Source organism: Emydura macquarii, unplaced genomic scaffold, assembly GCF_026122565.2.
Source record: "Emydura macquarii macquarii isolate MOO-44397 ecotype Brisbane River unplaced genomic scaffold, CSIRO-AGI_Emac_v2 contig_295, whole genome shotgun sequence".
NCBI lineage: Eukaryota > Metazoa > Chordata > Testudines > Chelidae > Emydura > Emydura macquarii.
Genome location: NW_027130432.1, coordinates 9,139,873 through 9,156,434, shown reverse-complemented (window position 1 = coordinate 9,156,434; position 16,562 = coordinate 9,139,873). Strand labels below are relative to the sequence as shown.

Genomic DNA, 16,562 nt, shown 5'->3' with positions numbered 1-16,562 from the left:
AAATCTTTTGCACTTTAATTGCAGACTACAAACATTTAGTCATTTCCCAGCAAACATACTGATTTCTCATTTTAAATAGTTATTTGCTAATCATTGCTGATCATTATGCAGCAACCTTTTCCCCCCAGTGGGGTTCAGCATGAGATTAGCATCAGCAAAAGACCTGAGAGTTGTACCCTGTGGCTAAGTAAGAGAAAAAGCCATGCTGTTCATTTAATAGTTTGGTCAGATGTTACTTTTGATGAAAAAAATAAGATTGGGGCTGCGGATGCTGATTTCAGTGCTATGTCAGTTCTTCCATCATGGAAGAAGTCAAGCTTTCAGAGTAAGTGTGACAAATTTTCAAAGGCCATCCCTAGAACTGTTCTAGGCTTTTCCCCAAGTGAACAGCTGTGCATGGGAAACCTGCTCATTGCAACAATCTATGCACCTGGTTCAAATACAACATAAGTCAATAGGAATTTTCCTGCTGAGTTCTATAGGAATTGGATTCAGCCCTATGTAAGCAAACTTTCAGGTGCAATTTTGACGTTTGACTTTGAGGATGGTTGAGCTAGCTATTTTAACTGCACCCCCAAAAGTTTAACTACAGGCAAATACCTCCTATGCAGAAAATAACTGTATTTATATGTATAAATGGGGGGATTTCAAATGCAATGGATAGACCCACAAACTAAGTTTTCCATCCATCTACACAAATGCACTCAGATTTAAAAATCTAGTAATTATATGCAAAGGAAACTCATGTATTAACTTGATCACATTGCTTCCAGTAACACCTAGAATAATGGTAGGCTCCAAACAGACATACAAAGAAGGGACAGTAACTGGAAGTTTAAGATTTTCAAAACAAAACTTCCATTCCTGAGAATTTCCAGTTGTCTGTTAAAAGTAGGATACTGTCTGAAACAATGGTCACATGAGGCCTCTTCTATATAATATTGGATTAAAAGGCTAATTGAAGCAAATAATTTTAAGTATTGCACTATTCCAATAAAGAAGACACTGTCACAGGGTGATGGGACCTAGAGATCAAGAAAGAGCCAAAGCACCTGTGTCTGAACGTTCAACCCCAAGCTAACTGATTAATTAGGCTCTGGGAGATGAGGGAATTTGCTAGGAGTACTCTATCAATAAGGGAGTTTGACAGGGGATGACTAATTGTTACTCTGGGAAAGAAAGGCAGGGAATATAGAAACAGACAACTTTGTTTGGATAGGAAGGATGTGCCCGTGGACAGACCTACAAGGGAGAAAACAGACCTTTTATAGACCTTTAAGAGACCTCTGGAGAGAGGGTTTGGGATGATATGGCTGGAAGATGCTGATTGGGAGTCAGGAGGACAGCCAGGGAGTTGGAAAGAAGTTGTAGGAACTGTGATGAAACCCTATATTGAGGGAGCACACTGGTATTGAAGCCAGTTGTTGAAAGAACTATGGCTATGTTCATCTGTGAGTGTATACCACACACTCAACTTCCCATGTTTGCAGAGCTGAAGTTGATGAACTTCACTCCTATCTACGTTCTTCTGCTTAATCCACCCTACCATACGTGTTAACTGGTTTCACAAAGGGCTATTTTCTCTTGCTTGTAAATTATACTTATAGGCAACAAAATGACAATCACAGAAACTAAACAATACTACTTGAAATATAAGAGTAATCCATGCTTATACATTAATTCCATTCTAAAAGCTTATATCCTCTCTAACTGGTAAAACGCTTATCTCTGTGTAAAAACAGAAAACATTTACTTTCTCTCAACCTTTGTAAACTCTTTGGGGCAGCAGCTGTCTCTTACTATGTACGTATTGTGTCTAATGTGGCCCTGATCTCTGTTGGAACTTGTAGGTACCACCATAACACAAATGATTAACCAGAGTACCATTTCATGCAGCTGAGTGAAGTGCCAGGTGCCAAGTGGAATATGCACTCTTAACAGCACACTTGGAAGGTGGAAATTAATAACTAGTACATATGCAGAATATCTGATAGAATATGTTCTTAGCCACTTTTTGTTTTGTTTTACTTAAAACTAAGGCGAGAGTGCAATTCTTCCAGTATTTTTATTATTATAACAAAAAAATAACATGCCATTAATAAACTAACAGATTGTTTCCAAGGTTCAGTCATCAAACTTTAAGTTAAGACACAATTATTGAAGTAAAAGTAACATACCTGGAAAAGAATATTTATAGGGTTTTTTTTCTGTTCCAAGTTTTCATTCGGTCCTTGCTGATTCTGTATAAATGTCACTGAAAATTTCTTCACCTGAAATTAGATTTACATTATTTAATATTACTTGTGAAGATGGGCAAAGCAGGTACTCATACATGCTATAGACACTTATTTTAGTGTTAGACTATTGTGTTGTTGCAGTGTTTGGTATGCAAGATAGCCTATATAAATTGTATGTACACTTATGACAATTGCGCAACCAAAACTATCTTGCATCCAAATACAATTGTTGTAACTACACAAGAATGAGGCACCTAAACTGCATGACCATTTTTGAATACACAATTGCATAAGCACAATTTTTCCAAAACAGCCCCCTAATATTTACACATCCTCCAATTTAAATGGGATGCAACAATTCATTCAGGATCCACAAACAAAATAAAACTTAGCTTTTTCGAACTAACAGTGAGTAAACAAGCATAAAATCTAGTATTTTATACAACCTATTTTTAACAGCCTAAGCTTTCTAAGTATCAAACCATAGTGAAATGTATATGGGTAAAGATGAAACTTTAACAAAAAAAAACTTAAGTTTTAAATCTGAATGTGCATGTGCAACAAATGGGTTGCAAAAGAAACAAAGTTTCCTTGTCAAATGGGCAAAGAAATAAATTATGTCACATATGTTGGGCCAATTAATGGTCCCCTATTCATGTCCCATTACTCACTAGAACAGGTATCTGGGCAGAGATTTTGAATTTTCCACTATACTTCAAGGGGTAGAATTAAAAATACTCCTGAATTTGTGATCCTGGGAGTGGAGAGAGGTAACATCATCTCTCTCTTCCTGTCCTATTCAGGCTGACAATGGTTTGTATTGTTCAGATTATTGTGTCTCATTAAGATCCTGGAAAAATATGAAGGGACCTTTGTACAGCAAATGGAAGAAACTTAAGTATCAGACAACAGTACAGGTGTCCAAAAAGACAATGAAGAGCTGTAGGCTGAACAAAGAGACAGACAGCATCTTTCTAATAACATTAGGATGATGATAAAATAGTCTCCTTTAATTAAAGGGATTACACATAGTTAGTAGTCAATAAATGCCAAGAGATGTAAGGTATTTATTACCCACTCTAGGGCACTAGGACCCAGGTGGTATCTCCCCTCCATCCCTCCTTCACCCCACCACCTTGGCTCGGGAGAAAGCTGCAAAGAGGAACCAGCCAAGACTCCAGCCAGTACAGGCAGAAGCAGCCAAAGAAGATACCTTTGCAAAACTTCCTACAGTTCTGACTGGATTTTCTCTGCCTTGTGCTGACTGGCTGTTTGCTCCAGCCTTCCTCTCTCTTCACCGCCGTATCACTCTTCTTACTCTCTTTTCCTCTTTCCTTCAATGTCCCCTCTTCCCTTCCCTGTTCTTTCCTTTTAGCTGATTCCCTCCTAATTAAAACCACAAACAAGAAATAAATAATTGCACTAACATGACATTTGTTGCCATCCCATTCTTCACTCGGTTGGTGTGTTCTACCCCTCCCTCCACCCTGGGTCTGACATGTCTATTTAGACTGTAAACTCTTCAGGACAGAGACTGTCTCCTACTCTGTGCACCAGCAGCCCCATTCTCAGCTGGCTCTTCGGCACTACTGTAACACACATTATTTAATTACTGATATTTTAAACTGGCTTGTGCACAAAGAATACTGAAGTGTTTTAGCAATGCATCCTCTCATTAAATAGAGTAAAATTCATCTCTGCCTGCACTAAACCTGAATAATCAAGGTAGGTGTTGGTTAAATGAAATCCACCAACTCTAAACCAGCGGTTCTCAGCCAGGGGTATATCAACTCATCTAGGTTCTTGGCTAGTTTTACAACAGGCTGCCTAAAAAGCACTAGCAAAGTCAGTACAAACTAACATTTCATACAGACAATGACTTGTTTATACTGTTCTTTATACTATACACTGAAATGTAAGTACAATATAAAATATATCAATTGGAATATAAATAATTATATGGTAAAAATGAGAAAGTAAATTTTTCAGTAATAGTATGCTGTGACATTTTTGTATTTTTATATCTGATTTTGTAATCAAGTAGCTTATACGTGAGGTGAAACTTGGGGGTATTCAAGACAAATCAGACTCCTAAAAGCGGTACAGTGGTTGGGAAAGGTTGAGAACTGCTGCTCTAAAACCATTGGTAGGCAATGAGGCTAGAGAACAGCCTCTCTGCAGCTACTACTTCAGCTGGACTAGTAGTCATTGCCCCTCGGTATCTCCAATATAGGTGGTTTGGACCTCAGGTGGGGCACATGGAGATGAAATGCTGGAAAGTCCCAAGTGCCTCCATAAGGTCTGAGTGCTCTCTACTCCCACTGATTTAAAAGACCTTGCAATGACAAGTCATAGATCCATGTAAACTTATAAGGGGTAGAAATGTACACATTCACCCTAATCTTGCTCTCAGTTAGTAAAATTTCCATTGACTTTAACATGTGCCAGAGCAAACACAATAACTATCTTCTTTAGAGTAACATCTTTTTTGTCTAGTATCAATTCTTGACTCCTAAGGGGGAAATAATATTTAAGGGCCCAATTCTGTAACTCCTAGTCATAGTTAGTAGTCCTGTTGGATTTGATGGGATTACTATCCTGCAGTATCTATCCAGGATAAATAAGGGTTGTGGATCTGGGCCGTACAGTATACAGAATACCTTACCGGCCAGGTATACATTAACTGTTATGATACAGAAGAAATTGCAGCTTAAGAAACAAGACTTCTGATGTTTTCCAGGTTCTTTAGTGGGATGTTCGCCAGATAATAACATTGAACTTTGTATATTCTAGGTGACATGGTTCCACCCCCCTCATGGAACGTCTCAAATAAAGTGTGTATATTCTACGCATGTAGCTAAGTGCTGGAAAATGCAGTTTATTTCCCAGGAGAAACATTCTGAATATTTCCTCTCCTCGAAGTTTCAAGTCTTCTACAGAGTTGGAGACAAACCAAAGAACCCCTTTCTGGACCACTGCATCTTTTAGAGTTGCAACTTACAAGAAAAAAAGCACGCTCTTTAATACATTAACAGCCCCTCTTTTTATATACACATTCTTCATATATTTCCTATTTAATGTCACTGCAGATGATTCTGATATACGCCAACCTGTATGAAAGTCTGAAGAAAAACATATTAATAACACTATGCAATTACTGTAGTTAAATTGTTCACATATCAGGGGGAAGTTTTATCAATGTTTTTCATTTAAACAGTCATTAAAAATGAACTTACAATAATTCGCTGAAATAACACAAGTTCTAGGGCATGAGATATGTCTCTTGATTACCAGGGTCTCTTCTATTCTGGGAAAGTACTTAGACAATTGAGAAGACATTCACTAAAAACAGGATAAGGTAGGAGTTTGTGATCCATTACTAGAGTGCGGCTTAATTCACCTAAGGGACATGCTGCACAGTTAGCGCTTATTCACTTTGTTGGGTAATGCTGACTACAGGGGTGTGATTTCTCAAGAGACTAATGTGTAGTGAATTAGACCCTACTGGTGCGCTTTAACATAGTTCTATTAGAAACAGTATTATTTTCAAGTGCATTCAGGAACCTTTAGCGTGCACTGCCAAAGTCTGCACAGACCAACTAACATACAATATACATTAGTGCACTTCAGAAATCACATCTTCAAAGAGCACGTTACCCACCTTGAAGAAAAGCCCTTAGTCCAGTGGTCTCCAAACTTTTTACCCCACAACCCTCTTTTCCTGTCTGCGCCACCCCACCACCTCCCCCAGCTGAGGCTGGGAGCGGAGCCAAAGTCAGGGCCAGGGGCTGTGGCTGGGAGTGGGGCCACAGTTGGGGGCCTGTGGTCAAGCCAAAGGATTGGGGGCTGAGCCAGGGGCCAGGAGCTGAGACCACGGCTAGGGGCTGGGCGTCGAGATCGTAGCTGGGTGCCACAACTAGGGGCCGAGGCGGGGGCCAGGCACCGAGGCCACGCACTGTGACTGAGGCTGAGCTGGGGTCCAGGTGCTGAGACAATGCGACACAACCAGGGGCCGACACCAATCCAAGCACCGAGGCCATGCACATGTGCCGCAACCAGGGGCAGAGGCTGAGCTGAGCGCCGAGGCCAAGCTAGGGCCGGAAGCCGCAGCCAGGCCTGGAGCAGAGCTCAGGCTGGATGGTGCTCCCTTCCTGCCTTCTGTGGGGGCTGGCCCCGGGCCTAGCCAGGCCCTCCCAAATGTTCCTCCCCACAGTTTGAAGACCTCTGCCGAGTCATTCACAAAGGACAAAAGGTCACTGTTTTGAAAGCAACTGGTGGGAGAAACTGTTTCCTTTTAGCGCATTCCATGCTTTTAATACACAAACATATTTCACTAAAAAGGCATATAAAAATGGAGATCATAAACCCCCCAGACAGACAAATAGATGCACGCCACTATGTTTTCTTAGACCTAAGTCTAGCAGCTGAAATTAGCAGACAGCTGAAAAGCAATAGTCTGCAAGTGCAATATGAAAGTTATAGGTCTGACTATTCTCTCCAGGCTCTCGCTTGTTACTTCAGTTGATGCAAGGTGAGTCACATAAAAGATGAGATTGGCTTGTGAGTACTGGAAAAGGTAACACCACCTCTAGCTGACCCATGTATTTTTCTTTCCTTTTAACTGCCCCACTATATAAACTTGCAAGCATGTTAGTTAAGAAGCCAAAAGGAATTGTCTTCTATTTATCACTCATGGAAATCTCCCTCACAGATTCCTAAAATTAATGCATTTCGGTGTAGAGGGTTATGAAGTGACTTGTACTTTGTGCAACCATCCACAAAACCCCTTTGAAGTGAGTTTCATTGGGCCACCATGGCTGTTAGGTGCCTAGAATACATCATTCTGGGGTCAGTGTGTGTGCGTGTGCACGTGCATATAAGTGAGCATTCTCAGTTGCGGGTGCCTGACCCCTGGAGCTCCCCATTTGTCCCCGAGTGTCTAATCCTGAGTATGGTAAGGTTCAGATCCTCTTTAATATTTAGTCAGGATTTGGATTGTTTTCCTTGCCCTGTTCGCTATATTTTGTTTATTGATGCTTTAGGCCATGCAAGCTTTCATTCAGGACAGGATTTTGCACGTAAATCAAATCTACTGTATTCAGTATTGTAATTATCTTACTGTTCCTGCATACTTTTGTCATAGATACTTTACAGATAATAATTCAGCTTTGCAAGATTGTCATGAAAATTTAGCAACCTGTGAGCAAAATCTAAACTTTCTTCTACCATAGTGATGGTAAAAATGCAAACACTTATATTTTACTTACTGCTCTCTGGATATTTTTTGTTAAGTATGCAATTAATAATATCATAAAAGCTGCTGCCAAATATATGTTATCATTCAATCCAAACTAGGACTGGTATTTTAAAACCTGTAACACTAATACTAGTTAAGTAGAATGCTTTAATCTCCTAAAAGGACAAAAATAATATGCTGCTGAATTTAAGCCTAAAATACAACAACATGCTTTGCAAGAAAATTGCTTTTATAATAACAATGGGCATGTTTTACTAGGAAAATAACTCAAACTACACAAAATAAGGCCTTTTTTGCTATAAAAATTTATTTTGTCTAGCAATAACCCTTTGTCTTCATAATAGACTTTCAGCTTGGTGTGCTGGGATTTACTTATGTAACTCTACTAGCATTGATGAGAGTGCATGGAGCTGAGACACTGCTGGGCTCATGCATTTCAGAACTACCGAGAGCAAAAAGTTAAATTCCTCATTGATAATTAACTACCATTTTCAGTTCCAAATAACTGAATTTTTATATCTGGATTTCCAAGTTAGGTATCTAAAGCAGTAATAATCACTTCATTCAAACACAGGGCAAAGACAATGTTTGTCAAAGGGAAATGAACACTCCCTACTTTCCTGGGAGTACTGCTAATCTTGAGGGAGTAAAGGAAGGACAGATCTTGTCACTTCCAAACTTTCTTATCCCAAGATGCTTAACTCTGAATTAGGGTAAGTGGCCTTTCTGAAGATGAGACCTACTCAGGAAAAATGGGCCATCCCAGCTAATATGGCTCATCAACAGGCTTCCAGAGACCAGACAGTTCAAATAAGAATCTGAAATACCAATGAATCAAGCCTGTGGTCACTTGAAGATTCACCCATCACACACACAGGAAGGCAGGCAAGCAGTGAAGATGGGATGTGTATGTCTACTTATAGGTGTTAATGTGCAGCAGCCCCAGAGGGGAATAATTTCACAGCAAGTTCTCCTGAGCTTGCTCATCTCTGAGTGAAGAGGAATCAGATATGACTAGTCCACGCTCAGAATTGTGATAAATGTGAAAAAAGCCTTGCAGCAGCCACATAGGAAAACTACATTAGGATATAACCATTCAACTTCTGTGAGGACTCAGGGTAAAAACATCTCCACGCTTTGTTTGGTTCTCTGTGGAAGGCCAAAGAAAACAGTCCTGCCAACAGAGCCAGTCTTAGGGACACAGTCTCTCTCTTGGCATCTAAAGTCCCAGAGCTAGGAGAGACTGCAGTAAAGTACATTTTTCTTTAAGTAGGAACAGGCTGTGAATGGGGAAGAGTTACAGAAGAAGATGGGTGAATGGCAGGGGTATACTGTTGCTGAAGGAGGGGAAATGAAGAAATGTAGCTCTCCCACCACCAGGCAATTCTGGCACACTTCCACTAAAAACATGCAAAACTGATGCTGGCTATGTAATAGATCAAAAGGGAGAGGAGGATCCTTTCACACACTTTTTCCATATATGGAAAACCCAAAAAATGTCTTGAAGACTAAGACATCTGGATTAATTTTATAGCCAGCAGCCAGTGCAGCCTTCCTACTGGAAATGACAAACAAGGCACAGATTTCGTAGAAATACTTTAGTTCTGTTGACTAGGAGAAGTTTCCCCAATGAGTGATGGGATTTAGGCAATCTTCCCAAGAAATAAAAAAGGATAAGTTTGGTGTGCTCCCACCAGTGCTTTTTATTAAAATTCAATTAATGAAAGAAATTAAATTTTTTCTTGTGCTGTGCTGCCTAGCTGGATGACTAATTAAAAAAAAAAAAAGTGGATGAAAAAAGGATTCTGTACTGCTTATGCCTTATGTAAGCTGTTCGTGACTGGGAAATTATATTTGCTCTTAACAAATTTTCACTTCTTTGGTTAAAAATAGGTATGGTTGCCAAGAGAAAGAGGGTTAACAACATAGTTTCTCAAATATGTTTGTTTATTTTATTAAGGAAAAAAGAATTCTGAATTGCATTGTTAATAAAAATATTATAATGAATATAAGAATTATAAATATCCCTTTATACGGAACAAGTATCTTCAAGCATTTTACAATCATTAACTTAAGACCTCAGTCTGCAAAGAGTTATACCCAGCTATAGTTCCAAGTAGAAGTAACTGCTCATCGAGGCCCAACTATTTGAAGGAGTAACTCTCATAACTCTCATAAAAGCTGTTATGGTTGACACTGGACCAGGACTCAGGAAAACTAGGTTGAATTCTCAGCTCTGCCTCTTAATTAATTTAAGGGAATTAAAGCCGATTTACATTAATCTCCATGTCGTGTGTTAAACATTTTCCAAAAATGGGCATTTATGTTGGGTATCATTAGGGGACATCATTTTTCAGTTGTTAATGTGATCTTGGGCAACTCAAGAGCTGTCACTCTAAATCATGAAATGTAAGAGAGAAAGAGTACTGTCTGAATCATCATGAGTTCTTGGCTAGAAACCTTAGGACCTGAAATCATGACTAAAAGTATGTTTTCCAGAGAAGTCTGGGGAGTGGCCAAACCAGTTCCTCAGAGACAAAGACCACGCTCATGCCTCAGCCAGGTGTAAAGAAGGTTGATGGAACATTATCTATTAAGTGGACATTTTTTGGCAGGAAAGGGGCAGGGGCAGAAAATCCACATCTTAGAAAAGAAACAGCATGGAGTTCCCTTTCATACAGACTGCCCTGCTCCCTGCTGGAAATGCTTCTCAAAAAGGGACAGGACTATAAACAGAAGAGGCAAAACACCCCAAGTCACCCCTCCTCTTTCTCTCTCTGTCTGTCAATTCACTACACCAGAAGGAACAAAGGAAGTAGCCATTGAACTGGAGAAGGGGTCCTGACCTAAGAAGTTTGGTCAGTAAGACTTCATGTGGTGAGAAAAACTTTGCTTTGAATTTAGCATAGTTGAAGTTAGGCACCAGTTGCATTTTATCTTTATTTTTCTTCTAACCATTAACTTTTATGCCTCATTACTTGTATTCACTTAAAATTTCTCTTTATAGTTAATAAACTTGTTACTATTGTTTTTAAATCGAAATGTATGGGAAACTCGATTTGGGCTACCAAGATGTGTGCATATCATTGCTATTAATAAAATCAGACTTTATATAAGTTTGTATAGTCAAGGAAAGAGCTGAGCAGGAAGGGACATACTTTCAGAGGGAAAGATCTAGGGTGTTATAGAGTCACCCTGCAATATAACCAAGGCTGGTAAGAACCTAGGCGTGGCTGGCTGGCTGCAGCACACACACACACACACACACACACACACACACACACAAAGCTGAGAGTGACTTGCATGCTGGAGACTCTTTGTGAGAAGTCCAGACTGGAGGCTACAGCAGCATAGCAGTTTTACACTCCAGGTTAGAGGGCACGAGTGAAACAGCTACTCAGTCTGGATTGTACCCTGCGTTATATCAGAATCACTTACAAGTGATACATGAACTGTACAAATGACACATCTCCATTTCATCAGCGCCCTTTCTGATAAAGAAATAAATATGCTAAGTGATAGACTACCCCCAATTATCAAGGAGTAAAATACTGCTGATGTGTGGTGCTAATAAAAGAACAGCCTGGTAAGTGAGTCTATAGAGAATGTATTTAGGATTATAACTGGAAGAAGAAATAGGAGAAATGAGAGATGTCTTTTGTAAATTTTATTTGATTATTTACCATAACTCCTAAATTTCCCCCATTTTGTGCCTTCTCAATAACCCAAAAACAAGTAGGATACATACAAAGGAAAAAAATTATTGGATGCCATATGGAATATAATAGTACTCTCCACTTAAAATGCTTTTTTATGAACAGATCGCAAAGAACGCTGCAAAGTAAGTATTCTCATCTTGTAGATGAGGAAAAGATCCCAGAAAATTTAAGTGAATTACCAAAGGTAACACAATTAGTATGCGGTAAAACCAGGAATATATAATCTAGGGCGGTAAAACCAGGAATATATAATCTAGGGCGAAACCCTGTGTTTTGACCATAAGAAAACACTACTTGCCCTTAAATGTGTTTAACGCTCAATCACGTCTCAATTCAAGATTTAATTTGCTGCAATTGCCAAGTGACTGACAAACATACAAATGCTTAAAGATTCTCTCTGCTATGTCTAAACAAGAGTATAACTTCCTTGCTGCACTGGAGTCAGAGATAACATATCCCTTCTTCATTCTGAAATCAAGAAGATTGATCTGAGTCTGACACGCATATTAAAAAAGCATCAAGCCCTTATGTTCCTCTACAATCTTTTCACTATTCTCTTCTACCACCAAAAGGAACCTAATGAAAATGTAATTTTCACATTACGTGGAGGCATAAAGAAACAGCAACCATTCCTTTTCTCACCAACCTTCAGTCAAAATTGCCTCTATTAAAAATAAACATTTCCAAAGGTATCTAGCCAAGAACTCATGATGCTTCAGACAGTACTCTTTCTCTCACCCTAAAGGGTAATAATATATATATATTTTTTTAAAACTAATTGCAGTGTGTATGAGGAACCCAAAATGACATGTTCTTACATTTCATGATTTAGAGTGACAGCTCTTGAGTTGCCCAAGATCACATTAACAACTGAAAAATGATGTCCCCTAATGATACCCAACATAAATGCCCATTTTTGGAAAATGTTTAACACACGACATGGAGATTAATGTAAATCGGCTTTAATTCCCTTTCTGTTGTAAGAGGAAAAAGTTTGAGCTGTCTCTTTATAAATAGCTTAGGGAACAGATTATACTGATTCTCTTTGTGGCCCTAACATTCAAATACTACACTTTACATTTAATATGAGGTGAGAGACAAGGAAGAGAGAAAGCAAAATATTGTCTCTGACGCTTTTGTTCGTGTCAGTGTCAAATATACTGAGAAAGGATAAAATATGATAAAAGTTACAGTGAAAAATACTGTCTAAGTGTTATCCTCAAACGTCTGAAGAGTATTATTTACACCACAATATTCCTATGATATAGGCAGTTACTATCTACATTTACAGATGGAGAAGCTAATGCAGAGAGGTGAACAATCCCTCATGGGGCTGAAAGGCTATCTGGGGAATCACCAGAAAGCAGCAGCATTTCAGCATGTCTTTTTCCACAGCCACACAAATTACGATGGGGTGATTAAAGGTCCATTACATCGGCTCTACTACAGCCGAGGGATTCCCCCAAAGTAAGGGAATCCTCGACAGGCTGGTTAGGCCAGGTCAATTAGCCTTTTATGCTATGCAGAAAGTGGTAGTAATGGCCAAGATCTGTTGTGTCTCTCACATGCAAGCTGCATTGCAAAAAAGAATGGAAGAAAAGAAGATGTGAAGTGTGTTTAAGAGCAGTCAGAGCTTTTTTAGTGTTAGAATGGTGTAAAAATACTCCCCCCTTAATTCAGATTTGTTTGTCTCACCTGTAAAATGTACTTATAATAAAAAAGGCTACTTTTTAAAAGTTTATTCTCTCAGTAAGTGTTAAAAGTTGCACCCTCAAACTTTCTGCATGCCCATTTTCACATGTTAAAGCCTGAATTTCCACACATACACACAGAAGCATTGTATGTACAAATATGTGCCTTCATTTAATTTAACATTTAGGGGGCCCTTCCTGAAAATTTGGCCTTCTAGGTTTTACCAACATGAACTTCATTGATTTTAATGGAGTCACATGACAAAGTGAAGCATCTCTGAAACATAACAGAAGTCTTGCCATCATACTGGCACATCTTGGCTTTTTGTTGTTTTTTTTTGTTTTTGTTTGGTTTGGGTTTTTAAAACAAAAACAGGAACACAGCAAAGTGCTTAACAGTTAAAGACAGGACCATATTTTTAGAGTCATGGCTTTTGATTCAGACTCCAGGTATTACTAACACCTGGATGGTTTCACACTAAGGGACTGACCTGAGGGCTGTTGCAGGGTATCATGGCACTTATCTCTATTACTGCCAGTCATGAATGATGTATCATAACAGCTGTGAAATTACTTAGTTAGGCTGTATCACGTCAGCCGTGTTTTATTAATTCTATCAGGTACCTCAACAGTCAGAAACTGATACGATAGTTATTTCAGGATGCATCTGTGTGTGTATGTGGCCAGATATTCTAAGCCTGGAAAGAAGCTCTTGAAGATTTAACAGCTTTGCAGAATGGGGCACTGCAAGTCAATGAATGTCTTTCCACTGATTTCAGTGGGTTTGGATCAATTCCTAAATTTGTGCATGTTCTATTTATATTCTGATGATTTCCTGGATTAAGTTCTCTTTTCACTAACAATCCTAGCAGCAAGAAATTGCTTGGGAGTGTTATCAACAGTAAACTTGCTCACTGAAGGCATGGCATAATATCATCAAGGTTTCTATTTAAAAAAATCTGATTAGATTCTGGTTTCCAGCATGATACAGCTTATAAAAGACAGCCTTGAAATAATATTGCAGGGTAAAATAAGTGTATTAAAATGTGACACTGCTCAAATTTACTTGATAACCTTAGAGGGGCTGAGTGATTTGGATTTTTTCCCACCCTTTTAAAAAAGTTCTTTGTAGTCAAGAACAAAACCTCTCTTTCCTGAGCTTAATAAAGCAGATATTAGCCATGCACAATAAAGGTTTTTAATAGCTCTACATCTGCATTTTATCTATAGTTTGAACAAGATGAGGGAGCATGATGACATGTTTCCTTCTTGCATTATTTATAGAGTCCATGTCTAAAGGATTTTGTTAATATTCTATTATTGTCAAACTGTATTAAATAAAATTAAGGCTTCATTGTATCTTTGCCACAAGCCCTGAGCAAGTGGCTGCATACAGTTGTGCAGCCTTTGAAGCAGACCAGGAATCAGACTGTCTGGCACAATCATGTCCCTGGTTTTCCACTCTTTTCTCTAGGTGGATGGAAGTAATTAGCATCAGCCTTATAACTGGAGCAGATTACTTTCCCCTCTCTGCTGGCTCAACTACACTAGCTGGTGTGGTGGTCGCTGGGAGTGAAACCAAGGTTTTGGCCTCATCCTTCATGCCTATGAAGAAGGAAGAATAGCAATCCTACTGAGTTCCAGAGGAGTAGACGTGTTAGTCTGTATACAGCAAAAACAATGAGAGTCCTGTGGCGCTTTAAAGACTAAAAAATTAAATTTCTGCAGGACTGACTGACAAAGTGGGTTACAGCCCACGAAAGCTTATGCCTGCAGAAATTAAATTTGTTAAGTCTTTGAAGTCCTATTGAGGCTGCTCTCCCCATCCTACCACCCAGACTGGTGATATGGGTAGCCCATGCAAATCAAGCACATAGCTCACAATCCAATCGTAAGTGACTATAATGCTTCATGCCTCTTCTCTGTATACTCTCCTCCCCTCCCCGCCCTCCCCACATTCTTCCATGGTTTCCCCCTCTACTGGAAATTGCCTACCATTTCTTCTGCAGCAGACACTCTTTCATATCCTCCATGAAACGCTTACAGGCATTACAATGCTGATTGCAACAGATCTTTCCTATTTTGCATTTGCTGTGAGCCCTGGGCACTGGGGGGTGTGGGTGGCTGGCAGTCAGCCCCAGGACAGTAGGACTCCGGTTGTCTGCTTTATCCTTTCTCCCCACCTCCCAGGTGTGCACAACCCTTCTGCAAGAGCTTTTTTAAAAAAAAGCACACAGCTCAGGAGGCATGCCCATTTTTGAGAACTGCTGTAATAGCATGTACAGCTAGTGTGTTCTATCAATGTAACTGCTTTGCTATGCTGTGAAGAAAAGGTAAATGCTTGTTCCCACTTTAGTTTACAACACAGAGGGCCTGCTCCCCACTCTTTACTGCTCAAAACTCCTCCTATCCTTTAAATTCACCACACTAGCAATTGCTAGCCAGCTATAAGTAGACCAATCATTAAGTCAGGTGCGGCCTTGTTGGATTGCTATGAAGCCCACTTTGCCCATGGAGAAGTACCATCATCTTCCCCTTCCCACCCGACTCAGCCAGTAACTGTATGTCAGAAGCTGTGCTTTAAAAAAAAAAAAAAAAAAGGTTCCATTCCCCTCCCTCCAAACCCCAATTTTAATTTCCTCCTTTGTTCTCTGCTCTTCCCCCTCTTTCTCCCTCAAAGGAATTTCTCCTGGTCTTCCCTTGAAACCAGAGCTCAGTCCAGATTGGCTTTAAACTTGCCCCAGTCTTGCTTACATCAGCAAGAGCCTGTGAACCTGATCATAACTGATATTTATAATGAAAGCCAAATCCAGGTGAGTTTCTACTGTTCTCAGGTTTCACAAGGAAAGTTTTGCCTTACCAATTATCTGTTTATTTGACGGTTACTTGCTATTGAGTTCCTGTTAGGCTACAGTGCTGGGCATCTAATCTTCTCTTTCCTTAGTAGTTATTATACAAAAGTCCCTATCTTTTTTTCCTATTATTCCTCCCGAAGAGCTATTGATCTTTTAATATTTCAGGATTGGGTTGCAGGCTATTCTTTTATTGCACACAGGAAATTGATAACTCAGTTACTGTTTAAATCAAATATAATCAGACATTTAATTCAATCTTGTAAATTTAATGGTTATAATGTTGCAGAGGATAGTTTGTTAATTCATTGACTGTTTCTGAACTACAGTATCAGATATTAGTGCTGATGATGAATTAGAAACACAGACAAGAAGATCGTGACCCCTTGTCAAACTATGGATACATTTTCCCATCCTCCTCTTCTCCTATACTGAGTCCAATCCTACTTCTTTTGAGGTCAACGGGTGTGGGAAAAGGCCAATTATACTACAACATTCCATTATTCTTCATTGTCAGTTACTGGGGATTGCAGCAGTGACACTTCTGGGAAGATATACAGCAGAGCAATAAATCTACTTGAACTTGCTTTTTATCCCATTCCCCCTCTCTTACCAATCCATTCTGAAGCCAGTTACCACTCTAGTGGCATAGTCTACCTTGCCTATGGAAAACAGTAACCTCCTGTACATTTCTAAAGTGCTGAACACACATGTTAAGCTTACTGAGCATTACAGTGATGTTAAAATAAATTACTAACCCATGCTTAAGAACTGTACCAGCATCAATATAACCTACAAACATTGTG

The 16,562-nt window shown here is 39.3% G+C and overlaps 1 protein-coding gene across 2 annotated transcripts in view; it reads right to left on the bottom strand.

Annotated features, from left to right (window-relative positions):
- Positions 1 to 16,562, bottom strand: part of SMPD3 (sphingomyelin phosphodiesterase 3) — a 203,535-nt gene that overhangs the window by 136,770 nt on the left and 50,203 nt on the right. For both annotated transcript variants that reach the window (XM_067551617.1, XM_067551628.1), the window contains exon 2: positions 2,178 to 2,270. The gene's annotated coding sequence lies outside the window, so the exon portion shown is untranslated. The remainder of the gene's footprint in view (positions 1 to 2,177; positions 2,271 to 16,562) is intronic.